This window comes from Ursus americanus, chromosome 2, assembly GCF_024610735.1.
Source record: "Ursus americanus isolate L20-20 chromosome 2, mUrsAme1.1.p, whole genome shotgun sequence".
Taxonomy (NCBI): domain Eukaryota; kingdom Metazoa; phylum Chordata; class Mammalia; order Carnivora; family Ursidae; genus Ursus; species Ursus americanus.
In genome coordinates, this window is record NC_142128.1 from 107,047,757 (window position 1) to 107,075,335 (window position 27,579).

General features: G+C 52.9%; 1 long non-coding RNA gene and 1 pseudogene across 3 annotated transcripts in view; both read left to right on the forward strand.

The window, feature by feature from the left end:
• LOC148110705 (uncharacterized) overlaps positions 1-27,579 on the forward strand; it is a 43,730-nt gene that overhangs the window by 13,358 nt on the left and 2,793 nt on the right. For 2 of the 3 annotated variants that reach the window (XR_015723384.1, XR_015723388.1), the window contains one exon: positions 17,246-17,340. The exons of the other annotated variant lie outside the window; for it this stretch is intronic. This is a non-coding gene — a long non-coding RNA (uncharacterized LOC148110705). The remainder of the gene's footprint in view (positions 1-17,245; positions 17,341-27,579) is intronic. 3 annotated transcript variants of the gene reach the window in all.
• Positions 3,540-5,422, forward strand: LOC123790978 (histo-blood group ABO system transferase pseudogene; annotated as a pseudogene).

Consider the following 27,579-nt stretch of genomic DNA (forward strand, 5'->3'; position numbering starts at 1 on the left):
GTGTCTCACGGGTGTCCGAGGACAGGGCTGTCCGTCTCCCTTGACGTCTGTCGTCGGTGTCTCCCGGGTGTCGGAGGACAGGGCTGTCCGTCTCCTTCGACATCTGTGTCGGTGTCTTACGGGTGTCCGTCTGTTGTTGGTATCTCACGGGTGTCCGAGAGCAGGGCTTTCCGTCTCCCTCGACGTCTGTCGTCCGTGTCTCCCGGGTGTCCGAGGACAGGGCTGTCCGTCTCCCTCGACATCTGTGTCGGTGTCTTACAGGTGTCCGTCTGTTGTTGGTATCTCACGGGTGTCCGAGGACAGGGCTGTCCGTCTCCCTTGACGTCTGTGTCAGTGTCTCACGGGTGTCCGAGGACAGGGCTGTCCGTCTCCCTCGACGTCTGTGTCAGTGTCTCATGGGTGTCCGAGGATAGGGCTGTCCGTCTCCCTCGACATCTGTCGTCAGTGTCTCCCAGGTGTCCGAGAGCAGGGCTTTCCGTCTCCCTCGACGTCTGTGTCGGTGTCTCACGGGTGTCCGAGGACAGGGCTGTCCGTCTCCCTCGACGTCTGTCATCGGTGTCTTACGGGTGTCCGTCTGTCGTTGGTATCTCACGGGTGTCCGAGGTCAGGGCTGTCCATCTCCCTCGATGTCTGTGTCAGTGTCTCACGGGTGTCCGAGGACAGGGCTGTCCGTCTCCCTCGACGTCTGTCATCGGTGTCTTACGGGTGTCCGTCTGTTGTTGTTGTCTCACGGGTGTCCGAGGACAGGGCTGTCCGTCTCCCTCAACGTCTGTGTTGGTGTCTCACGGGTGTCCGAGGACAGGGCTGTCCATCTCCCTCGACGTCTGTCGTCGGTGTCTTACGGGTGTCCTTCTGTCGTTGGTGTCTCATGTGTGTCCGAGGACAGGGCTGTCCGTCTCCCTCGACGTCTGTCATCGGTGTCTTACGGGTGTCCGTCTGTTGTTGTTGTCTCACGGGTGTCCGAGGACAGGGCTGTCCATCTCCCTCAATGTCTGTGTTGGTGTCTCACGGGTGTCCGAGGACAGGGCTGTCCGTCTCCCTCGACGTCTGTCGTCGGTGTCTTATGGGTGTCCTTCTGTCGTTGGTGTCTCCCGGGTGTCCAAGAGCAGGGCTGTCCGTCTCCCTCGATGTCTGTCGTCAGTGTGTCCCGGGTGTCCGAGGACAGGGCTGTCCATCTCCCTCGCCGTCTGTCGTCGGTGTCTTACGGGTGTCTGAGAGCAGGGCTTTCCGTCTCCCTCGACGTCTGTTGTCAGTGTCTCACGGGTGTTCGAGAGCAAGGCTGTCCGTCTCCCTCGATGTTTGTCGTCGGTGTCTCACGGGTGTCTGAGAGCAGGGCTGTCCCCTGTTGAGTATTTCACTGAGGAGGAGGAGGAAGTTAAGAGGGTTGTTCTGGCAGAAAGTCCCCTGGAAAGAAGCGGGGTTGGGGTGATGGAGGGTTCTCACCCACTGAGCTGTAGGGGTGGTGATTTCTGGGAGGAGGTGAAACCCGTGTCTTCCCCTTGGGGCCTGTGACTGATGAGTCTCTGCTGTGGGGCTTCTAATATAGGGTCTGTAATTGACAGTTGTTCCTGTGACTGACACTGTGATCGGCTCCGCTGCCCAGCCCCCCTTCTGGCGACCCTAGTCCGCTTGACTGAGCCTTCCCTTCATGCATTCTCACAGTTCTAACCAGTTTTTGGTGGAGCGTCGTGGAAAATTGGAATTCCTGATCCCGCTGCTTCTCCTGTACTCAAGACACAGGGGCCGCCGATGTCATCCTCCAAGTCTCTTGCTAACGTGTGGCCTCCTACACTGGCAAGTGGCCTCTCCGTGGTGGGTGACCTGGGTCTGGGAGGACTTGGCCTCCATCAGGAAGCTTGATGTGGTCTCTGCACCTGGTGCTGACGTGGTTGTTTGGAAGAGTACTTGACTCTGGGGTGATTTCAAGGTGCAGTGAACCTGTCACAGCAGCACAAATACGCTTTATCTCCACACTCGGACTCCCCAGCTGTCGTTTCTTTACCACATTTGCCACTTCACACGGGATACTTCAGTGCGTTTTACCCCCAACAGGGACATGCTCTGTGGAACCACCACATAACCCTGAACGAGGAAAGCATTGGGGATTCCATGCTATAATCCAGACCACAGGCCCACTTGAATGGTCGCCACCTGCCCCACTGTCTGAAATGTCCTGCTCCATTCAGATCCAGTTTTCTTCTTCTGCAACTGCTCCCGAGACTTTCCCGTATTTGCACAACCCTGATGGATTTAAGGAGCACGGATGGCTCCAATCTGGGTGGCCTCTCTGGATGGCTTATCTCACTTGGGCTGTTTTCAGTGTCCATCCACGTGGTGACATGTATCAGTCCTTCATCTTTTCACTGTGACTAAACATAGTAACATTTACCACTTAAAACATTTCAGGTTCACAGTTCTCTGGCCTTAGCTGAGTTCACACGGTTGTACACCATTCTCTAGAACTTTTTCTTTCTCCCCGAGGGAGACTGTATGCATGAAACACCAACTCCCCATTCCCCTTTCCTCTCAGCCCTGCAGCCACGTTCAACTTTCTGTCTCTAGACACCTCATACAGGTGGAATCACACAGTATCTACCCTTCTGTGAAAGCCAGCATCCTGTCCTTGTTGCCGATTTCGGAGTAGAGCTGTCAATCTTCAGACTTGAGCATGGTGTTTGCTATAGATTTATTGAAAAAGATTACCCCTTATTCCTGCTTTCAGGAGTGTTTATATCAGCAACAGACATTGGATTTTGGTTAGAACGTTTTGTGCATCAATTAATATGACCACATGTTTTTATTTAAAAATTTATTACGAAGTATAACATTGCTTGTTTTCCGTATACTGAACAACCTTTGAGACGTTTGTGAAGAGACACTTATGATGCACAATATATTTAAGAGCTCTTGGTTTTGCATTTTCTCTGATCTTACATCTATTTTAAGACAGGTGTAGGAATGTATTTTCTGAATTTGTGATGATTTCATTTGGGTTGGTATTAGTGGTTAGGATTGGTGTTATGGGTTGTTAGGGTTATGGTTGGGTTAGGGTTAGGGTTAGGGGTCTACCTGTCCTCTTACGCACAGAGCCCATTCTCCTCCAGTAACCAGAGTGATCTTTTTGACACATAACATTTGGGCCTCTCTGTGGTCTGCTCCCCTCCTGCCCATCCTCTCCAGCCTCACCTCTCCCATCACAGCCTGCCCCTCTGTGGGCCACCCAGGGGTATGATTGTCCCTCGTGTGCCTCAGGCCTGAGTCCAAGCCTTTGCATTCACTGTGCCCTCTGCCAGGAGCACTCTTCTCTCCCCCTGCTTCATGTTTGGCTTGTTTCCCCATTGGCTGGGCCCCGAATTGCCCCCTGATGACCTGACTCATGTCTGCTGGTTGAATGTGCCTGTCCACTATTTAAATGTATTGCCCGCCTTCCTGATGTGAGCAATTTGCTAACCTGCCCGTGATGGGGCAGGTGTAAGGAAGTAGCCTTAGTGTCTGCATAAAAAATAAGTCTCAGAGGGGCTTACCAAACTTGCCTGATGATGGGGGAGCTGCTGTCCCTATGGTGGGGAGCAGGTAGTCCCCTCAAAGGGGGACCAGTCATGTGAGGCGGTTGGACAAGACTCCCAACTTCTTGTCTGGGGAGATGTAGACCTGGACCTGGAAGCTTACACCCTTGGATTCAAGGCTGGGGCCTAAGCAAGCTCCTTCTTCTTCCAGAGGTCCTCTTTCCCCTTCCCTGACCATGGGCTGGACCTGATTCCTGACCTGGGGGAGTTCGAGGGTGACCCCTCCTAGGAATACCAGTGGTTTACTGAGGACCTTGTCAGCAGGATGCCCAGTAGCCTTGAAGGGAGGACCCTATAGGAGGTGGAGACAGCTCTGTGGGGGCCGGTGACATCCCATGCAAAACAAAATGGGGCCGGTGGCTGGCCCTGCTGGTTCTACCCAGACTGTAGAGCATAGAAACAAGGGCTGTGCCCCAAGGTGCTCCTCTCCTGGCCCGTGGGGACAGGACCTGGGTGTTTGCCCGGGAGCTCAGCACAGGGGGAGTGTTCCTGGCTCCAGCATGCTAGAACCCATGTGGGGCTGCATGGGCTTCCAACCTCTTAAGCCTTAGGCACCCCTTTGTAAGATGGTGTGCTGACAGCCCCCATCTCTGGGAGCAGAAGGTAGGGAGTCCGCATGGGCAGACTCACTCAGGAGAGGCCAGGAGAGTGGCTGTTGCTTAAAGCAGCCCAGGGCCTGCCCCCTTGAAGAAGGTACACAGGTCTATGGCCCTCAGCTTCGGGGTCCTGCTGCCAGCCTCTGGCAGTGACCCTCCTCTCACCCTGTCCCCTGTCCCCGTAGCTATGTGGTCTTCCTGGAGCTGGTCCTGCAGACGGCAAAGAAGCACTTCATGGTGGGACACAGGGTCACCTACTGCGTCTTCACTGACCAGCTGGCTGCTGTGCCCCGTGTGCCCCTCTGTGAGGGCCGGAGGGCGGTGGTCCTTATGGTGGACACAGTGTCACCTAGTAAGTCTTCAGCGATCAGCCAGCTGCCGTACCCGTGTGCCCCTCCGTGAGGGCCAGTGGGTGGTGGTCCTCAAGGTCTGCGGTGCCTTATGGCGGACACAGGGTCACCTAGTACGTCTTCACCAACCACCAGCTGCCGGGCCTGTGTGCCTCTCTGGGAAGGCCAGAGGGTGGTGGTCCTCGAAGTCTGCGGTGCCCCGCTCTGGCAGGATGTGTCCATGCAGCACATGGCGATGATCAGCCGCTTCTGTGAGCAGCGCTTCCTCCGTGAGGTGGATGACCTGGTGTGCACGGATGTGGACATGAAGTTCCATGACCACGTGGGTGTGGAGATCCTGTCCCCCCCCCTTTGTCAGTTTGTACCCCAGTTTCTACTGGGTGGCCAATGAGAACTTCAGCAATGCGCGCCGGCCACAGTCCCAGGCCCACATCCCCAGGCACCAGGGCAACTTTTACTATATGGGGGCCTTTGTGGGGGGGTCAGTGGTGGAGGTTCACTGACTGACATTGGCCTGTCACCAGGCAATGGGGGTCGACCTGGCCAATGGGATGGAGGCCATGTGGCCTGACAAGAGCCACCTGAACCACAAGCCCACCAAGCCCTGGAGGCCACGTGGGACCTGAGGCTGCTGGGCTGCCCTCCCCCCCCTCGGGTCATGAAGATGCTGAGATTCGGGCAGTGCCCAAGAATCACCAGGACATCCAGAACGCATGAGGGGCTCGCCCCGTCTCCATCAGGGTTGCCTGTCTGAGCGGAGCCATAAGAGCACATTCCTTCTTCTGTCCCCTCAACTGTGGAGTCCAGCACTGCCCGCTCGGGCATGTCCAGGGCCCCTAGCTGCCCCCATGCACAGGAGGCCTGCCTGGGGCACAGGTTCCTTTCTTTGTGGTCAGTGCATTTTGATCATTTCTGGGTCATTTGCAGCTGTGAACGGCTCCAGTTTTATGTCGAATGTTTTTCTGTGTCAATGCTGAGCAACCATATTTAAAAAGAGCAATTGAGGGAAAAGGTTTTCTCCCTGGTTCTAAACAGACATCGCCTGATGGGCTGGGAGCGGCCCTGCAGCAGCCCTGGAGCCAGAACAGGCCCTGGCTGGGTCTTCCTCCCAGTCCCTGCACCTCGCGGCAGCCATGGGCCTTCAGGGTCAGGGGTGCGCCGAGCCACCTCTCTGACTGCCAGAGGCTGTGACCACTAGCACAGCCTCCAGGAGCATGGAGCCCTCTGGGTTATTTCTGGTTCCTGCCTTGGTTTTAAATGGCTATTTCTGTGCTGGTGTTTGTGAGATGTGGGCACTGGCTCTGCCTGGATGCGCGTCCTGTTGGGATCCCTCAGTGCCCACTGGAGGGTTTGCACTTGTGGACTCTCTCTGCACTATGTGTTAGCAAGCATTCACTGAGTGCCTACTGTGAGCTCGGTCACCAACAAGGGGCAGAGCGTGAGAGCGAGAACCAAGATACAGGGTCCCTGCTCCAGGGCCCTCCTGGGACTCGCGATGGCCCCGTCCTCCTGACTCACTACTTTCCTATTGTGGTGTAGTGGACATATGACTGATCCCGTTAAGCACGTTTCAGGGTACAATTCAGTGGCAATACGTACATTCACTGCTCTGCACCTGCCACTTCCATCCATCGCCACAACTTCATTGTCATCCCAAACTGAACCTCTACCCACGAGACCCTGACCCCCATTTCCCCTCCCCAGCCCTGGCACCCAGCAGCTCCTTCCACCTCTGTGAATCGGAGTGCTCTCCGTCCCTCACGAGTGGGGTCCTCCAGTATCTGTCCTTTAGGGACTGGCTTATTTCACGTAACACAGTGGCCTAAGGTCTGTCCCCATGAACCTGGACCTGGCCCACTTTTCCCCAAAGGAGTGGCTCGACCCTCTCCTGTCTAAGCTGAGCCTCCTCTGCTCCCCTCTGCTCCCCTCATCTTCCTTCAGCCTGAAGATGATCCCAGCCAATCTGCAGCTTTGAATACCTGTTCAGTGCAGATGCCGGACACACACCCCCGGGGCCTCGGGCCTCACCTACCCCATCTGTCCATGTCAGGTGCCTGCCCCCACCCCAGCCGGCCACCTGCACCTTCCACAGGTGTCCCCATCTCAGAAGAGGGAAACACCAAATCCAGACCCTTAGAGACCTTAGTGACTTCTTGCTTACCACCAACTGTAGTGAGGTGGCTACTGGAGGGCATTTGATGTCCTAAACATTTAAAGGTGTATGTGAGTCTCTGCTGCCCAGGGCAACGGGTAACAGTTGGGGCAAACAGAAACCAAGCAGATTCACTGGAAGAAAGGCTGAGTGATGAGGAGCATTAGGGAATAGGGCCTGGAAGCTCTGACTGTCCCCACCTGACCTTTAGATGCTCCCCAGTTCCTCCTGTGCCCCTGGTGTCTTCCTGGAACCCTGACCTGGCTGTTTTCAGACAGCTCGCCCCGTGATACCCTCACTTTCTGGGAGGGGGGGGTTGCTGAAATCCGTAGTGTGTCCTGCTGCCCCACCTGGATCACATCGTCTGGGCCATCTGAGGACCCAAGACTGTGGGTCTGTGGCCTGGAGGGATTCTGAGCAGAGCTGGTGGGATGGGAGGGCTGCAAGGCACAGAGACAGGTTTCCAGAAAGCTACGAAGCTATCTTCCTACAGTTTTTGAATCAAAGCCTTGAGATCTTTAAAATGCCAGCAGTGTTAACAGCATGGGCCAGAAAAGCAAATGTCCCTGTGCACCCAACACCACCTAAACTATTGGCCATTTCTTGTCCCTTGAGCTGAGTACAAAGGATTGGGAGTGGGGGCTTGAGGGAGGGGTCTTGGGCCAGACTTTGTGTTTCGGGGACAAAGGCCATCCAATCTCGTGCTGGGCCTGAGGCAGGGGCCTGTGTGGAGACCCCAGCTGCAGCCACTGCTGTCTGCTGATGCCCCCTCAGCCCTCCCCAGTGCACCTGCTGCTGAGGGAGCACCTGCCCCCTCCTCCCTGGGGAGGGCTCTCGCCTGCACCAGTGGTGCCTCCCCCCTGCCAGTCACTGCCAGCCTGCAGCCTGAGAGTGTGGACACCCTGAGTTCCTCTAGCTGCTGGGGGAGCGCCTGTCCCCTCCTCCCTGTGGAGGGCTCTCTCCTGTACCAGCGGTGCCTCCCCCCTGCAAGTCACTGCCAGCCTGCAGCCTGGGAGTGTGGATACCCTGATGGCCTCCAGTCCTGGGGACAGAGCCAGTGCATGTGGGACCTGGTCTCCCAGCAGGCCTGAGCACCAGGCCGCCACAGTGCTTGCTCTCCTTCTGCAGGCTCACTATGCCATGCCCTCCCTCAGGCCCCCTGGGCCCAAGTCCTCCTCTGCTTGGGAACCACCCTTGGCCCAATCTCTACATGCTGGGACTGGGAGTGGGTCATCTGGACCAGACTCACGCTTCAGTACCCGTGACATGGGCACAGTCCAGCCTCACAGACTGCTCAGAGGAGACCCAGCACGGGAAGATGCAGCCTGCTGCAAGGGGAGATGCCAAGTGACCCAGAGTGAGCACACAGGCCTTGCACAAAGCACGGGGCTCATGGGGCCCAGCACAGGATACGGGCACCTAGCCACAGGTCATGGGAAATCCCGGTGAGGGTGGCCCTGGTGGGGAGGCCACAGAAGGGTTCCAGAAGAGGCAGGTGACAAGGAAGACAATAGGACAGAGCTTCCCAAGGAGGTCGATGGAAGAATCAGAGGATTGCAGAGGCCTTGGGAAGACTTGGAGGCCCTGGAGATGTTGGCTGAAGTGCTCTCATTTGGTCAGAAAAGGTGTGTCACAAACCCCCATCGACACTGGATGATTTACTCTTCGTTGGTTCTAGGAATCAGTGCGTACCTGCCATGAGAACTCACATTGCGTTAAGTCTAGGACATACTTACTTTTCAGGACTAGATTTTTCTAGAGGAAGTGCTAAGCATGGGTCTGTCCATTCTTTTCTTTGCGCAACTGGTCTCTGTTTTCAGGAGCAGATTCCTGGTGCTCATCACCCCTGCTCACCCTGAGGACTGGCCCCTGTCACCACCCACAGTGGACGTGACTGCATGGGTTGGGGGGTGCTCACTGATGAAGCCCCAGTGCTCAGTACACAGCAGGGACCCCAGATCCTCTGCTGAATGAGGGAGGGCCTGAGGGAGGATGGGAGTGAGGGAAAGAGGGAGGGAGGGAGGATGGAAGGGTGGAGGGGCAGGAAAGAGACGGGGGGGGGGGGGGAATGAAGGAGTGAATAAATGATGTAGGGAGGGAGGGAGTGAAACCACGAAGTAGGGTCCCTACATCAGGAGCCATTATTTGGGGTGAAGTCCGAGGGCATCATAGCCCGGGCCCTGGATGGTGGCTCAGGGCACGTCCAACTGTCCTCCCAGTGCTGACCGTCCTTCTCCTCAGACCTGCTGTCATCCTGGATCCTCTCCACCTCCTCCTCAGACAATTCTGAATGTTCCCAGGAGCAGGGTGGCAGGAGGGGAGTCTCAGGAGGGCTTCCCAGATCCTGTGCCCCAGAGGAAGCTGTGACAGTAGCTACAGGGCATCCTTTCATGAGGACTGGGACCGAGGATCCCATCCATGTCCTTGGGCATTAGCGTTGGTGCATAGCCTGCTCTCTCCACCGCCGCTGTGATGAACACTCCTGAAAATACATCTGTGAAAAACTGAGTGAGAGTTTCCAGGGGTGAGTCTGAGGACGAGCGTGCTAGGTCATGGGTGCACCTGTGACCTGGGATGGGTGCGGCTCACTGTTCTCCCAGACAGGGGTGCCCGTCACCCTTCTCTCCAGGGGACCGATGGGGGACTTCTGTGTCCTCACATTCTCCCCAGGGCTGCTGGTCCCCGGACCAGAAACCTGCTGACCTGAACGTGACCAGTGCTGCCTCCGTAGGGTTTCCTTTGCTGGAGTCCTTCCCCAGGAGCTCCTGCATCTCTGACACATACTCCCCGCGTGCCTGTCCTCCCCCTTGGACTTGCATGTGTTTGGTCTCTGTCCCTGTGGAACCCAGTGACTTGGAGCATGGTTTGGACCAGAGGCAGGGGAAACCTTTCTCTGGCCTTGGGTTGTGAGCAATGCTTTTGCCCTTTGTGGTGTGTCTACTAGCTTTCTGCATTTCCCTGGTTTCTGTGTGGGTCACAGGAAGAGCCAGCTGTTTCCTGTCTGAGGTCAGGCCATGGTGTCCCAGCAGGAACAGGGGTCTCGGCCCTGAGATTGTGCCCATAATTCCTAAAGTGGTCTCTATGATTATGTCTGATCTGTAATCCATCGGGGATTTCAGTATCGAATAAGGGAAATGCTATGTCAAATAAACACAGAAAAAAAGAGTCCCCTTTGAAAATAGGTGGGCAGACACAAAGGTACCTATTGTGATTCCACTTACAGAAACATCCAGAACAGGTAAAGAAACAGAGCAGCTTAGGGGTTTTGAGGGTGTGCGCTGGGGGAGAAATGGGCAGGGAGGGCTTCTGGTTCAGGGACTCCTTTGGGGAAGGAGATATTCTGCAGCAATGTTCTCTGGTGGGGTGGCACAACATTGTGAATATACTCAACGTGCATGATGTGTTCAATTGAAAACAAGTAATTTTACTTAAAACAAATAATAAACAGTATACAGAACATGAAAAGATAAAGTAACAGTCAATATGTACCAGAGAGAAAGAACATAGGGGGAGGGGATGAAACATTCTGGCGGGACATCGGGTTCGGGTGAAGGAACTAAGGGTAATTGCACAAGGAGCTCTCCCTGCAGGGCTGTGGGCTCTGGATGTGGCTCTGGGAGCCCTGCAAGAGCAGGAGTAGGGGCAGGTGTTGGGATAGGGGCAGGGACAGGAGCAAGAGCAGGGACAGGGGCAGGAGCAAGGGGAGGGACAGGGTCAGCAGCAGTGGCAGGTGCAGGATCCAAGGCAGGAGCTGGGTCAGGGGCAAGAACAGGAGCACAGGCAGGGGCAGGGGGAAGGGGCAGCAGTTCTGGCAGGGGAGGGGGCAGGAGCTGGGGCAGGCGCTGGGTCTGGGGCAGGAGCTGGGTCCTGGGCAGGAACAGGAGCACAGGCAGGGGCAGGGAAAGGGTCAGCGGTTCTGGCAGGGGAAGGGGCAGGAGTTGGGGCAGGAGCAGGGTCTGGGGCAGGAACAGGAGCACAGGCAGGGGGAGGGGAAGGGGCAGCAGTTCTGGCAGGGGAAGGGGCAGGAGCTGGGGCAGGCGCTGGGTCTGGGGCAGGAGCTGGGTCCTGGGCAGGAACCAGAGCACAGGCAGGGGCAGGGAAAGGGGCAGGAGTTCTGGCAGGGGAAGGGGCAGGAGTTGGGGCAGGAGCAGGGTCTGGGGCAGGAACAGGAGCATGGGCAGGGGCAAGGTCAGTGGTTCTGGCAGGCGCTGGGTCTGGGGCAGGAGCTGGGTCCTGGGCAGGAACTGGAGCGCAGACAGGGGCAGGGGAAGGGGCAGCAGTTCTGGCAGGGGAAGGGGCAGGAGCTGGGGCAGGAGCTGGGTCTGGGGCAGGTGTTGGGTCCAGGGCAGGAACCAGAGCACAGGCAGGGGCAGGGAAAGGGGAAGCAGTTCTGGCAGGGGAAGGGGCAGGAGTTGGGGAAGGAGTAGGGTCTGGGGCAGGAATAGGAGCACAGGCAGGGACAGGGGAAGGGTCAGTGGCTCTGGCAGGGGCAGGGAAAGGGGAAGCAGTTCTGGCAGGGGAAGGGGCAGGAGCTGGGGCAGGAGCTGGGTCTGGGGCAGGAGCTGGGTCTGGGGCAAGAGCTGGGTCCTGGGCAGGAACTGGAGCGCAGACAGGGGCAGGGGAAGGGGCAGCAGTTCTGGCAGGGGAAGGGGCAGAAGTTGGGGAAGGAGTAGGGTCTGGGGCAGGAACAGGAGCACAGGCAGGGACAGGGGAAGGGTCAGTGGCTCTGGCAGGGGCAGGGAAAGGGGCAGCAGTTCTGGCAGGGGAAGGGGCAGGATTGGGGGCAGGAGCTGGGTCTGGGGCAGGAGCTGGGTCCTGGGCAGGAACCAGAGCACAGGCAGGGGCAGGGGAAGGGGCAGGAGCTGGGACAGGAGTTGGATCTGGGGCAGGAGCTGGGTCCTGAGCAGGAACCAGAGCACAGGCAGGGTCAGGGGAAGGGGCTGCAGTTCTGGCAGGGGAAGGGGCAGCAGTTGGGGCAGGAGCTGGGTCTGGGGCAGGAACTGGAGCACAGGCAGGGGCAGGGGAAGGGGCAGGATTTGGGGCAGGAGCTGGGTCCAGGGCAGGAACCAGAGCACAGACAGGGGCAGGGAAAGGGGCAGCAGTTCTGGCAGAGGATGGGGCTGGAGTTGGGGCAGGAGCAGGGTCTGGGGCAGGAGCTGGGTCCTGGGCAGGAACCGGAGCACAGGCAGGGGCAGGGAAAGGGGCAGCAGTTCTGGCAGGGGAAGGGGCAGGATTTGGGGCAGGAGCTGGGTCTGGGGCAGGAACCGGAGCACAGACAGGGGCAGGGAAAGGGGCAGCAGTTCTGGCAGGGGAAGGGGCAGGTGTTGGGGCAGCAGCTGGGTCCAGGGCAGGAACTGGAGCACAGGCAGGGGCAGGGGAAGGGGCAGGAGCTGTGTCTGGGGCAGGAGCTGGGTCCTGGGCAGGAACTGGAGCACAGGCAGGGGCAGGGAAAGGGGCAGCAGTTCTGGCAGGGGAAGGGGCAGGAGTTGGAGCAGCAGCTGGGTCTGGGGCAGGAACCGGAGCACAGGCAGGGGCAGGGGAAGGGGCAGGAGCTGGGGCAGGAGTTGGGTCCAGGGCAGGAACCAGAGCACAGGCAGGGGCAGGGAAAGGGGCAGCAGGTCTGGCAGGGGAAGGGGCAGGAGTTGGGGAAGGAGTAGGGTCTGGGGCAGGAACTGGAGCACAGGCAGGGGCAGGGAAAGGGGCAGCAGTTCTGGCAGGGGAAGGGGCAGGAGTTGGGGCAGGAGCTTGGTCCGGGGCAGCAACCAGAGTACAGGCAGGGGCAGGGAAAGGGGCAGCTGTTCTGGCAGGGGAAGGGGCAGGAGTTGGGGCAGGAGCAGGATCAGGGTCTGGGGCAGAAACAGGAACACAGGCAGGGACAGGGGAAGGGTCAGCGGCTCTGGCAGGGGAAGGGGCAGGAGCCGGGGCAGGAGCTGGGTCCAGGGCAGGAACAGCAGCACAGGCAGGTGCAGGGGAAGGGGCAGCAGTTCTGGCAGGGGAGGGGGCAAGGGTTGGGGCATGAGCTGGTTCTGGGGCAGGAACAGCAGCACAGGCAGGGGCAGGGGATGGGGCAGCTGCTCTGGCAGGGGTAGAGGAAGGGGCAGGAGCAGGGGCAAGAGCTGGAGGGTAGGAACAGGAGCACAGGCAGGGGCAAGGGCAGTGGCTCTGGCAGGAGTTGGGGCAGGAGCTGGGTCTGGGGCAGAAACAGGAGCACAGGCAGAGCAAGGGGCAGGGGCAGGAGTTTCATCCTTTGCAGGATCTGGACTAGAGACAGGGGCAGGGGCAGGAGCAGGGGCAGGATTTGGGGCAGGGGCAAGAACAGGAACACAGAGAGGGGCAGGTGTGGGGGCAGGAACAGTGCCGGGCTCAGGGGCAGGCTCTCCGTGGGCAGGTTCTCCAGCAGGCTCTTCCTGCACAGCTTCAGGCTCTCCGTGGGCAGGTGCCAGGTCACCTGCTGGCTCCTGGTCTCCTGCTGAAGTCGCTGCAGGCACCACCCCTCCCTCTGGAGCTGCCCATGAACTTGGAGCCGGCTCTAGTTCCTCAGATAGTGGAGCATCTGTGAGAGGAGGAAAGCTCGCCCTCCTGCCTGCCTCTCGTGGCCTTTGCAGAGACAGAACCCAGCCCAGGGTGTCCCAGAGAAGCTGCAGCCAGGAAGGAACCTTCCCCGGGACGTCCCCCCAACTGCAGTCCACCCACTGGGTGCTCTGAGCCCGGTCCTTGCTCCTGGACCCACACCAGCCTCTGGGGGCTCCTCCCGTGGGGCCAGCACTGACCCATCCCCACACACCACACACACCCAGCCCCAGCCTTCTTACCCTCAGGCTCGGCCTCCATGGGCTCTGGCTCCTGGATCACACTCACTGAGTGAATGACTACTGGGGACAGTGGCCTGGGCAGAGTCAGAATCCTTCCCAGGTGATCCCCTGTCCCTGCTCCTGGAGAGGAGGGCGTGTCCACCAGCTTCCTCTCAGTCTCATCCATGGTCTTCTGCAAAGACAGGGACCGGTAGCCAGCCCAGAGGCATCACAGCCCTGCCCGGCTGTCTTCACTGTCCTCCTGCCCAGGCCTCCTGCTGCTCCCAGATAAGACACAGACCTGTGTGTGCACAGCCCTGCACCTGGGATGCAGTGACCCATCCCTGCAGGGCTCGGGATAAACCTTGGGCAGAAGGGCGCAGCCCCCGCACACCCTGTCCCACCCAGCCAGGCTTGACCTGGGCTGTGAACATGACCTGCCCACTGGACATTGACCCCTCATCAGCCTGCTCCTGCTCGGAGTGGCCCCACCCTACAAGACCCCTCTTACACACACACATACACACACACACACACACACACACACACATACACACACACACACACACACACACACACACACACACACACACACACACACAGAGGGAGGGGACCTGGGGCTGCACAGTCAGATCAGAGGTGTGGGGCTGGGCTGGCCGGCTCTGGGCCTCATGGTGTCACCTTTCGGTCCTTCCTGCCAAATGGCCAGAGGCGTCGGGGAGCCCTGACACGACATTCCCAGCGAGGGGAAGTGTTTGCAGGGCGCGCTTTCCTCAGCCTGCAGCCTCCGGACTTGGGGATGCAACACGCAAACATGTTCTTCGTTCGAGGATCTCCAATGAAATGAGCTGGGCAGGGGACTGGCTCTGGAATGTGGGTGCCTGGTTACCCGGGTTCCAAATTCTGTTGGGCTCTGTTGTCAGGGAAGTGAGGTCACCACTGCCTGGGGCTCCCTTGCCCAACTTCTTTCTCCCACAAGAGCCCCCAAGGGCCCCCCTCCCCCAGCTGCTCTATGTTCACCCTCCACCCCATGCCCCATCCATACAGTGACACCCACACCGCCCACCCACAGCCCCCAGGGGGCCTGGGTGCAGCCAGTGTCCCCGCTGTGAGGACGCAGAGCTGGGTTCAGACCGGGCTCCTGCTCGTGCCAAGGGCTGTGACCCTGGACAGACCCTGTGCCTCTCAGGGACTCCCCAGGCTCGCCATCTGCACAGTGGGGTGTTCTGGCTTCTACTTCTAGGGACACCATCGGGGTAGGACCTCTACATACATTCCGTATCTGCTATCACAGGAGGCTGGGGCACACACCTGGGAATGCAAGGATGAGCCAGGGGCTGGGCGGGGCATGGAACACAGCTCAGAGGGGCTGGGTCTGCTCTGGGGTCCAGGCAAAGCCAATCCCCTCCTGCCTGTGTCCCAGCCCCGTGGGAAGGTTGCAATGAACAGATTCTGACCTTGTCCTCTCACAACACAGACTTGCAGGGGCTCCCATTAGGTTGAGGCTCAGGTCCCCGGGCCTCGTCTGTGCCCATGTGCTGGGCAGTCTCCGCAGTGGCTCCCGGGCATTCCCAAATCCTGGTCACACATCTCTGTGGAATCCCCTCCCCTTCAGAGTGGATGGCCTGTGTGACTGTGCTCTAAGGAAGAGAACGGGGCAAAAGGATGGGATCCCATTTCCAAGCTGATGGAGGAAAGTCTGTGACTTCTGGTTCCCTCTCTCCTGTGTTCAATCTCTGTCTCTGTCTCTGTCTCTCTGTATCTCACAGGAGCAGGATTTGCGGGCTCCGGGGGCGATGTGAGAAACCCCAGAAGTCTGCCTTGTCCCTGTTTCCCTCTCCTGTCCTGGTGCTCAGTTCCTTCCTCAGTCCTCCTCACCCTGGCCAGAGTACTGACTCTGGAACCTCTTCCAAATGAGGCTGCACCAAGGAGGATCCTGACCTTGGTCCCCCGACCAGTGGTCAGTGCTCTGCCACGTTCTGCATACCCAGGTCCTCAGCCCCCCAAGCCCCCAGGCTGCCCTCTGCTCAGAAGGACCTCGAGGGAGTACAAAGCATTTTCCCAGGACTGGGAGCACAGTGGGTCAGGGACAGAGATCCAAGGCTGACAGGCTCTTCTACAAGCCTGTGGGATCCTGGGACAGCCCGTCTCTACAGCCCAATTGACCATAGAGTAAGCTGAGCCCCCCTCTGCACTAGGGGGGGTGTCTCTTCCTACTTCCAGGTGCCCAGGGAGGTGATGGACACTGGACCCCCACCTGTCCTCTCCCAGTGCCCTGGCAACCCCCCTGGGCCCCTTGGGGATCCCCTGACTATAAGCCTGACGTGTCTCCCCTCCCCATGCTATGGATCTGCCAGGAGTCCTGATGCCCCTGCCCCATGGCCCAGCTCTCTCTGACCTCTTTCTTCTTACCCCCTTGTCACCTACCTCGCTCCCAGGGTGTCCTCCCCTTTGACCCCCAGCTGGGCAGTCAGAGTGGGGTGTGTGTGTGTGTGTGTGTGTGTGTGTGTGCGCGCACACACACACAGGTGCACATGCTTCTACCTGCTTGGGGATGCCCAAGGTCATGTCCCCACATGGGATGGGGTGGGGAGCTATCCCCGAGGATCTGAGGGGCTCTCACCCCAAAGTGAACCTCATGGGAGGGTTGAGGCTGGTCTAGGACTGGAGAGAAGCCCTGCTCTTTGGACTCTGCACTCCTCATTTGTCCTGGGCCAGTCCCTGCCTCTCTGGACCCCAGGTTCCCAACTGTCCCTGAGGGTTGGACATGGAAATGCTTGAACGTGGCCGTTCCTCTGGGGTAGGTGGAGGACAGGTGTACCAGGCACACAGGCCTCTCCACTGAGAGGGTCAGGTGTACACAGGGGACCTGCACACAGCACGTGTATCATGACCCCACCCTGTGACGGACGTGCACGAGACCCATGGCTCCACTTCCCTCACCACTGCCAAGTGCTCTGTGGCCCAAAGTCTGCTGAGCCCCAGAACCATGCCCACCCCAGGCAGCAAGCCTCAGGGTGCAAGGCCAGGTGAGTTGGACATCTGGGGACACAAAGGTCACTGAATACCCCCCCACCCAGCTGGCCTGGAATGCAGACTCCCTCCCAGGGTCTAGCTAAGTGCATGGCTGGGCCAGGGGACCTGAAGGCAGCAATGGAGGCTGACTCAGGGCAGGGAAAAGATCAGTCCGCCCTTTCTCCTCTCCTCATTCTGCCTAGTCTTCCTGGCAGGACCTAGAACGAGGTCCAGCCTGCCCCTGGTGGCAGCCCTGGCTAGAGTCAGAGGGGTGGTAAGGAGGCCAGGGAGGAGGGGCCCACCACCAGGACGCCTGAGTGTGAGGGTGTTGTTACTATAATGAGGGACCCCGTGGGCATTCAGGGATTTCAGCCCTTTTTAGACATGAGCAGGGTCCCCAGGACTGAGCCCCTGCCCCATCCTGCCCCCCCACAAGGCCCTGCATCCTCCCCAGCCCAGTCCTTGACTGCAGCCAGTCCTCCCTCCGGCTCCAGGAAATCCAGCTGCTCAGGGGCTGCAAAATTAAGCTGGATACCGAGCAGCCCTATGGGGACTGGTTCCGGGTCTCGGAGCCCCACAGTGAGGAGAGGTGAGGCCAGGCAGGTGTGGGGAGAGGACAGAGTGGACTCTCCCTGGGAACCATGGCTCCCTGGTCAGCACAGACCCTGTTGCATGCTGGCCCCTAGGGCACCCAGATTCCAGCTCCCGGGCAGGCTCTGGGAGGGAGACCAGAGTGTGGCTCCTGCTAGCTCAGACGTGTCACTCTGTCCTGTAGCTACCGCCTGTCCCGCCAGCTGGACTCCCCCTCCCAGTCGACCAGCAACACCTTCAGAGCCAAGAAGAACAGGCTGTCATCAAACTCAGGGGCAAGTGAGTGGCTGGGCAGGCGGGGAGGGCTCACCCTGGGCTCAGGGAGTCTCTGGGTGGGCTAGTGGGGGCTTGGGAGGGCTGGCCTTCCAGCTTCTCTGCAGAGGAGCCCTGTGGCTGGAGCCATTTGCCTCCCCTCTCTGGGGCCCGCTCTCCTCCTGTGTGCAATGGGGCGATGCTGAATGATTGCTCCCATGGCAGGAACATGTGGGGTGCTGGTGATTGACCTACGCTGGGCACAGAGCCTGGATTGCAGACCACTGTGGGGGATAGTGAGTGGGGGCACCAGTGAGCACCCCTCCCTCCAAAAGCAATCTAGCCCCTCCATGCAGCTGCCAGGCCCCTGGCTGGGAGCCCAGGAGCAGTGGCAGACCACACTCCTGACACGAGGTCCATGGGTGGCTGTTCTTCAGGAGTGGGGACACAGCGGGAGCCCTGGGAGCACGAGGCCAGCCCCTCCCTCTGAGGGAAGGAGAGCAAGGAAGACTTTCCCTGGGGTCCCCGAAGGGCATGTAAGAGGGGAGGAGGCTGTCCCCATGCCCAGACAGCCCTTCCCCAGCACCCACTTACCTAGTGGGGAGGGGCAGGCATCTTTGCTGCACACAGTGAATCTGGACTTGAAGAGTACATGGAAATTCTGCTTCGGTTGGAACCTGAGCATTGGGGTTTGGTTCTTTCACTTAATGGGCTGACGAGACACACATGCTCTCCAGGACTCCTCCTCGAATGAAGAACTCTTGCAGGGTCCCGGGTGTCCTGGACCTGGGGAGGGGAGAGAGGCATGTTTTCCCAAAGACAGGATGGTTTCGGGGCCAGAGACAGCCCCTCACTGCTCCTGACTCTAAGGCTGAGGGGGCCTTTGTCAGGCACAACGATGCCCACTGAATGTGGGGACTTCAGAAAGGACACACACCTGGACCAGGTCCTGCCCCAGGACAGTGACTGCCTTCCCCAGCTCTGGAGGAAAAGGGACATCTTCAGCCTCTATTGGCGGGGGTCCTCTGTCCCACTAGCAGGCACTGGATGGTTTCTAGTCTGCCTCTGGAAATGCACCAGCACTGAGTGGGCCAATCACTGTCCACACACGAACATGGACAACGTGCTAAGGAAGTGCCAGAGGTGATCCTGTGCAAATGGCCTGCGGGCTGGAGGCTTCAGTGCCCTCCAGGGGCTGCGGGCTTCCTTTCCCTGTAGGGAGTCCTCCTGGAGTCTTGTCTCTGCCCTCAGGACTCCCTTCCTGCTGGTTTTAAGACCAAGGGAGAGACTGTGGTGTGGCTGGGAAGGCTCGCCGCCCCCCCCACCCGGCCTCTTTCCTTCCACACACATCACTGCTCCCCAAGAAGCAAGGGCTGCTGCTCCCACCTGCCCCACACACGGCTGGTGTAAGGCACACATTCCTTCCAAGGTCCAGGCGCTCTGGCTCCGTCACATATACGGTGCCCACGGCTGCCTGGCTGGGCCAGGAGTCCAGGAGAGCTCTCCTTTCCTGGGATCAGGGCTCCTATTCCTGGCCAGAGAAAGACGCCCCATCTGTCCTCTGCTGGAGAAAGTGAATTCCTGGGCCGGGTGGCCCTCAGGTTCCTGAGGACATGGCAGTCCCCACAGGTCCCCTGGAGAGAAGGGTGTTGGGCACCCCTGTCTGGGAGAACAGTGAGCAGCACCCATCCCAGGCCGCAGGTGCACCCATCACCCAGCATGCTTGTCCTCGGACTCACCCCTGGGAGCTCTGGCTGGGTTTTCCAGGAGTGCTCAGCACAGCGGTGGTGGAGATAGCAGGGAACGGAACAACGCTAATGCCCAAGGAGATGGATGGCGGCTCAGTCAGTTAAGCCACTGACTCTTGATTTTGACTCTGGATGTGGTGTCATGGTGCTGGGATTGAGCCCCACATAGGGTCTGTGTTCAGTGCAGCGTGGGCTCAGGATTCTCCTTCCATCGCCTGCCTGTCCTGTCATTCTCGTGTCATGCGCTCTCTCTCTCTAAAATAAATAAAATCTTTATAAAAACTGAGGAGGGCACGTGCTGTGATGAACACTGGGTGTTATACATAACTAATGAATCATTGAACACTACATCAAAAACTATGTACTATACACTAGCTAACTGCACATAATAAAAAAATAAAAATAGAATCATACAGAATGTACTTTTAAAAAATTGTAAGAAATCATAACATTAATTTTGCCATTTTAAACATTTTCAGTATAAAGTTCAGTAGTGTTAAGTATATTTACACTGCTGTGAACATACCTCCAGAACGTTCCGTCTTGCAAATCTGAAATTCTGTACTCATTCTTATTTTTTTATATTTTATTTAAATTCAATTAGCCAACATCATTAGTTTTTGATGTAGTGCTCAATGACTCATTAGTTGTGTGCTCATCAGATCAGCATCTTTATTTTTCTAATTTAAATTTTAATTAACATACAGTGCAATATTGGTTTCTGGAGTACAATTCTGTGATTCATCACTTAATACAACACCCAGGGCTTATCACAGCAAGTGCCCTCCTTAATCCCCATCACCCATCTAGCCCCTCCCCCACCCCCTCTCTCCAGGGACCCTCAGTTTGTCCTCTATCATGAAGATTCTCTTATGGTTTGTTTCCTTCTCTGCTTTTTTTCTTTTCCTCCTTCCCACATGTTCCTCTATTTTCTTTCTTAAATTCCACATATGAGTGGGATCATATGGTATTTGTCTTTTTCTGACGGGCCTTTGACTGTCTGCACCCATTAAATCACAGCTTCCCCCTTTTCCCCCTCCCCTGAATCTCCTGGTTACTACCAGTCTAGCTTCCATTTCCGGAAATATGGCTACTTTGGAGAGCTCCCAGCTGTGGATTCCTACAGTATTTGTCTTTTTGTGAGGGCTTATTTCACGGAGCATCATGTCCTCAAGGTTCATGCATGTGGTAGCAGGTGTCAGGATTTCCTTCCTTGGTAAGACTCAATAATATTTCATTGATGGATGTCTAAACATTTGGTTTATCCGTTTATCCATTGGTGGACATTTGAGTTGCTTCTACCATTTGGCCATTTGTCTATTGTGAAGAGTGCTGCTGTCACATGGGTGTGCAAATATCTCTTCCAGAACCTGCTTTCTGATTCTTTTGAATATATACCCAGAGGTGGGGTTGCTGGATCATACTGTACCTGCATTTTTAGTTTTTGAGATGCTTCGATACTGTTTTCCATAGTGGTACACCATCTTACAGTCACACCAGCGGTGCACAAAAGTTCCAGTTTCTCCACATCTTTGCCAACATTGGGTGTTTTCTGTTTCTGGTTGTCTTTTTTTTCCCAGTAGCCATCAGAATGAATGTAGATGATATCTCTGTGGTTTTGGTTTAGACTTCTCTGCTTATTAATCATATTGAGCATATTTTCTTATGCTTGTCAATTAGATATGTCAATTCAAGTCCTTTGCCCATTTTTAAATCAAGTCATTTGATTGTTTTGTTATTATGCTGTACAAGTTCTTTATTTATTCTGGATATTAACTCATCATCAGATATATGATTTGCAAATATTTTTTCCCATTCTGTAGGTTGTCTTTTCACCTGTTGTGTCCTGTGATTCACAATAGTTTTTTTACTTTGATGTAGTCCTATTTGCCTTTTATTGTTGTTGTTGCTGTGTTTTTGGTGTCCTAAGAAATCATTGTCCTATCCAGTGTCATGAAGCTTTTCCCCTATGTTTTCTTATGGGAGATGGACAGTTTTAGGACATTCATTGAGGTCTTTGATCCATTTTTTAGTCATTTCTGTAAGAGGTGAAATGGAAGGGTCCATCTTTGTTCTTTTACATGGGGATATCCAGTTTCCCAACACATTTTTTTTTACATTTAAATTTATTTAAATCCAACTACTTAACATAAATAATGTATTATTATTTTCAGAGGTAGAGTTCAGTGATTCATCAGTTGTATATAACACCCAGTGCTCATTACATCACGTGCCCTCCTTAATGCCCATCACCCATTACTCCATCTCCCCTCCCTTTAGCAACTTTCAGTTTGTTTCCTATGATTAAGAGTCTCTTATGGTTTGTCTCCATCTCTGATTTTGTCTTGTTTTCTTTTTCCCTCCCTTCCTCAATGATCCCGTTTTGTTTCTTAAATTCCATATATGAGTGAAATCATATGATAATTGTCTTCCTCTGATTGACTTATTTCACTTGGCATTGATTCCCTCCAGTTCCAACCATGTCGATGCAAATGGTAGTATTCATCCTTTCTTATGGCTGAGTAATATTCCATTTTATATATGAACCACATCTTCTTTATCCATTCATCTGTTGAAGGACATCTCAGCCCCTTCTACAGTTTGGCTATTGTGGACATTGCTGCTATGAACATTGGGGTGCATGTGCCCCTTCTTTTCACTACATCTGTATCTTTGGGATAAATACCTGATAGTGCAATTGCTGGGTCATAGGGAAGCTCTATTTTTAACTTCTTGAGTAACCTCTGCACTGTTTTCCAGAGTGGCTATACCAGCTTGCATTCCTACCTTGCATACCAGTGTAAGAGGAGGGTTCCCATTTCTCCACATCCTCTCCAACATTTGCTCTTCCCTGTCTTGTTTATTTTGGCCATTCTAACTGGTGCAAGGTGGTATCTCATGTGGTTTTGATTTGTATTTCCCTGACGGTTGAACATTTTTTCATGTGTCTGTTAGCCATTTGTATGTCTTTGGAGAAGTGTCTGTGTATGTCTTCTGTCCAATTTTTTTTTACAGATTTATTTATTTGAGAGAGAGAGAGAAGGGGCAGAAGGAGGGGAGAGAATCCTCAAGAAGACTCCTCGCTTGATTGTGGAGGCTGTCACAGGGTGGCGGTCAATCTCAGGAACCTGAGATCATGACCTCAGTGGAAATCAAGAGTTGGGCACCTGACCGACTGAGCCACCCAGGCACCCCACGAATAGATTTTTAAGTAATCTCTACACCCACATGGGGCTGGAAAACCTTGAGATTAAGAGTCACAGGTTCTACTGACTGAGCCAGCTGAGCGCTCTTAGGAAGCATGAATTAAGATGGATAGATCGGGCATGGAGGTCTGCTATGAGTTTGTCACCGGCATGATATAAGACACCTTTAGTATTTTATTGCTTTGTGCTCAAGGGTTTCTGTCTCAGGACTTAGGCATTCTGGGACAACTTGGGGCATGCGGAAATTAATACTGCCATCCTGCTGTCCTGCACTATGCTATAACTGAATCCAGAACATCCCAACATGGGCCATGATATCTTCCTTCTAATTTTGCAGTGTGCCTGTAACAAAAATATATACATGACAGAGAAGACATGAAGACCTATCATAGGTTCGTGTTGATTTGATTACAAGAGGATTCACCAAAACCCCTATTTTGGTGTCTTTTTTGTTTGAGGCCACCAAGCTTTTCCACTCTAAGCATTATGTCTTAATAAAAGTCAGGAGGGATGAGAGGCTGAGGCTGACCTCTTTGACAATGGCGTGGATTATTTTTGAACACCTTTCTCCTCTTTTAGGCAAAATTATTTTCCACAGTAATTGTGAAATGAAACGATTCCATTTCATGCCTACTCTTACTAAACAAAAATAGCACCACTTGGAATCTGCCCTCCTTTTCACTGTTTTAAATTTTAAACACAAATAAATAGTCCAAGTAGACGGAGGTAAAATAACTCAATTTACGTCTTGTCTTCACATCCTCAGTGCTGTCATTGCTTCCTTTGCATCTCCTGTTTCGATGCAGAGATAAGTAGTTTGCCCATGAAGGGGCCTTATAATTGGGAAGGGGCACACTTGGCTGAGTCAGGAGTTGACGGGCCTGCTGTATCACTGGAATTTCCAGAACTGAAATTATCTGTAGAATATGATGTTTCTTAAAAACAAGTTATAAAAAATGCTAATTTGCTAATATCTATGTTGAAAGCCAATGGTAACCATAGCATTTGTTTAGATTTAGAAATTAAACAAACAAAATATTTTTTTCTGGAAAGGAATATTTTATCACTGATGTTTAGAGTTGCTGGTTGAGTGATTAATAAAGAGAAGTTGGCTTTTGGTTGATCACTTTTTAATTTAATTTAATTTAATTTAATTTAATTTAATTTAATTTGTTTTTGATGTAGTTTTCAGTGGTTCATTAGTTGCGTATAACACCCAGTGCTCATCTCAAGATGTGCCCTCCTTAATACCCATCACCCGGTTACCCCATCTTCCCAACCCCTCCCTTCTGTAATCCTCAGTTTGTTTCCCAGAGTCCAGGGTCTCTCATGGTTTGTATCCCTCTTCTGTCCCTTTCTTGACTGGATTATTTGTTCTTTGGGTGTTGAGTTTGATAAGTTCTTTATAGATCTTGGATACTAGCCCTTTGTCTGTTATATCATTTACAACTATCTTCTCCCATTCCGTGGGTTGCCTCTTAGTTTTGTTGACTGTTTCCTTTGCCAAGCAGAAGCTTTGTAACTTGATGAAGTCCCAAGAGTCCATTTTTGCTTTTGTATCCCTTGCCTTAAGAGACGTGTGTTGCAAGAAGTTGCTGCAACCGATGTCAAAGAGGTTACTGCCTGTGCTCTCTAGGATTTTGATGGATTCCTGTCTCCCATTTAGATCTTTCATCCATTTTGAGTTTATCTTTGTGTACGGTGTAAGAGAATGGTCCAGTTTCATTCTGCATGTGGCTGTCCAATTTTCCCAGCACCATTTATTGAAGAGACCGTCTTTCTTCCATTGGATGTTCTTTCCAGCTTTGTCAAAGATTAGTTTGACCATAGAGTTGAGGGTCCATTTCTGGGTTCTGTATTCTGTTCCATTGATTTATGTGTCTATTTTTGTGCCAGTACCATACTGTCTTGATGCTCACAGCTTTGTAATATAGCTTGAAGTCAGGCATTGTGATGCCTCCGGCTTTGGTTTTCTTTTTCAACATTCCCCTGGAGATTCAGGGTCTTTTCTGATTCCATACAAATATTAGGATTGTTTGTTTCAGCTCTGTGAAAAATGTTGATGGTATCTTGATAGGGATTGCATTGAATGTGTAGTTTGCTCTGGGCAGCATAGATATTTTAACAATGTTTATTCTTCCAATCCATGAGCATGGAATGTTTTTCCATCTCTTTGTGTCTTCCTCAATTTCTTTCATAAGTGTTCTGTAGTTTCTAGAGCACAGATCCTTTACCTCTTTGGCTAGGTTTATTCTTAGGTATCTTATGATTTTTGATGCTATTGTAAATGGAATCAATTCCCTAATTTCTCTTTCTTCAGTCTCATTGTTAGTGTATAGAAATGCAACTGATTTCTGTGCATTGATTTTGTATCCTGCCACATCACTGAATTCCTAAATGAGGTCTAGCAATTTTGGGGTGGAGTCTTTTGGGTTTTCCACATAAAGTATCATGTCATCTGTGAAGAGAGTTTGAATTCTTTGCCAATTTGAATGCCTTTTATTTCTTTTTGTTGTCTGATTGCTGAGGCTAGGACTTCTAGTACTATGTTGAACAATAGTGGTGAGAGTGGGCACCCCTGTCATGTTCCTGACCTTATGGGAAAAGCTCTCAGTTTTTCCCCATTGAGAATGATATTTGCTGTGGGCTTTTCAGAGATGGATTTTATGATGTTGAGGTGTGTTCTTTCTATCCCTATACTTTAAGAGTTTTAATCAAGAAAGGATGCTGCATTTTGTCAAATGCTTTTCAGCATTAGTTGAGAGGATCATATGGTTCTTTTATTAATGTTTTCTATCATGTTGATTGATTTGTGAATGTTGAACCACCCTTGCATCCCGGGAATAAATCCCACCTGGTCGTGGTGAATAATTCTTTTTGGATTATTGGATCCTATTGGCTAGGATCTTGTTGAGAATTTTGGCATCCATTTCATCAAGGATATTGGTCTGTAATTCTCCTTCTTGATGGGATCTTTGCCTGGTTTTGGGATAAAGGTAATGTTGCCTCATAGATCAAGTTTGGAAGTTTTCCTTCTGTTTCTATTTTTTGAAACAGCTTCAGGAGAATAGGTATTAATTCTTCTGTAAATGTTTGGTAGAATTCCCCTGGGAAGCTATCTGTCCCTGGACCCTTTTTTTTGGTGGGGGGGGGGGGGAGGTTTTTGGTTACTGCTTCAAATTTCCTTGCTGGTTATTTGTCTGTTAAGATTTTCAATCTCTTCCTGTTTCAGTCTTGTTAGTTTTTAAGTTTCCAGGAATGCACCCATTTCTTCCAGATTGCCTAATTTGTTGGCATATACTTGCTAATAATACATTCTAACAATTGTCTGTATTTCCTTGGTATTGTTTCTGATCTCTCCCCTTTCATTCAGGATTTTATTAATTTGGGTCCTTTCCCTTTCTTTTGGATAAGTTGGGCCAGAGGTTTATCGATCTTATTAATTCTTTCAAAGAACCAGCTTCTAGTTTCATTGATCTGTTCTTCTGGTTTATATTTCATTGATTTCTGCTCTGATATTTATTATTTCTCTTCTCCTGCTTGGTTTAGACTATATTTGCTGTTCTTTCTCCAAGTCCTTTAGGTATATGGGTAGCTTGTGTACTTGGGATTTTTCTAATTTTTTGAGAGTATTGCTATATACTTCCCTCTTAGGACCGCCTTTGCTGTATCCTGTAGGTTTTGAACTGATGTGTTTTCATCCTCTTTAGTTTGCATGAATTGTTTAAGTTCTTCTTTAATTTCCTGGTTGCCCCATTCATTCTTTAGCAGGATGCTCTTTAACCTCCAAGTGCTTGAGTTTCTTCCAAATTTCTTCTTGTGTTTGAGTTCCAGTTTCAAAGCATTGTGGTCTGAAAGTATGCAGAGAATAATCTCAATCTTTTGGTATCGGTAGAGACCTGATTTGTGACCCAGTATCTGATCTATTCTGGAGAAAGTTCCATGTGCATTCGAGAAGAATGAGTCTTCTGTTGATTTAGGATGGAATGTTCTGTATATATCTGTGAAGTCCATCTGGTCCAGTGTGTCATTCAAAGCCCTTGTTTCTTTGTTGATCTTCTGTGTAGATGATTTGTTTAGCTGTGAGAGGGGTGTTGAAGTCTCCTACTATTAATATATGGTTATCAATATGTTTCTTTACTTTGGTACTAATTGGTTTATACAATTGGCTGCTCCCACATCTGGGGTATAGATATTTACCCCTTTGTCAGATCATCTTGTTGGATAGACCTTTTAAGTATGATGTAGTGTCCATCTTCATTCCTTATTGCAGTCTTTGGTTTAAAATATAATTGGTCTGATATGAGGATTGTTACTCCAGCTTTCTTTTGAGGTCCCTTAGCTTGATAAATTGTTCTTCATCCCCTCACTTTCAATCTAGAAGTGTCTTTAGGTCTAAAATGAGTCTGCTGTAGACAGCATATGGATGGGTCTTGGTTTTTTAATCCAATCTGATACCCTGTGTCTTTTGGTTTAAGCATTTAGCCCATTTACATTCAGAATAACTATAGAAAGATATTAATTTAGTGCCATTGTATTGCCTGTAAAGTCCTTGTTTCTGTAGATTGTCTCTGTTACTTTCTGGTCTATATTACTCTTGGGGTCTCTCTTCACTTACAGAATCCCCCTTGAGATTCCTTGCAGGTCTGGCTTGGTGGTCACATAATCTTTCAGTTTCTGTCTGTCCTGGAGGCTCTTTATCTCTCCTTCCATTCTGAATGACAGCCTTGCTGGATAAACTATTCTTGGCTGCATGTTCTTCTCATTTAGTACCCTGAATATACCTTGCCAGCCCTCTCTTGCCTGCCAGGGTTCTGTGGATAGGTCTGATATTCTGATGTTCCTCCCTCCATACATAAGGATCCTCCTCTCCCTAGCTGCTCTCAGGACAGCTTCTTTGGCTGTAAGATTTGAAAGCTTCACTAGTATATGTTGGGGCGTTGATCTATTGTTATTGATTTTGGGAGGGGTCCTCTTTGGCTCTTTGACTTGAATGCTTGTTTCCTTCCCCAGATTAGGAAAATTCTCAGCTATGATTTGCTCAAATATGCCTCCTAGCTCTCTTTCTCTCCACCCACTTTGGGATCCCAGTAATTCTGACATTGGTTTGTTTCAAGGCGTCATTAAATTCTTAAAGCCTTTCTTCATGGGCTATTAGTTGTCATTCTCTCTTTTCCTCAACTTCCTTCCTTTCCATCAGTCTGTCCTCTAGATCACTTACTCTCTCCTTTGCCTCATTGACACTAGCTCTTAGAGCATCCAATTTAGAATCCATCTCATTCTAGCATTTTTAAGTTCAGCCTGATTAGGTC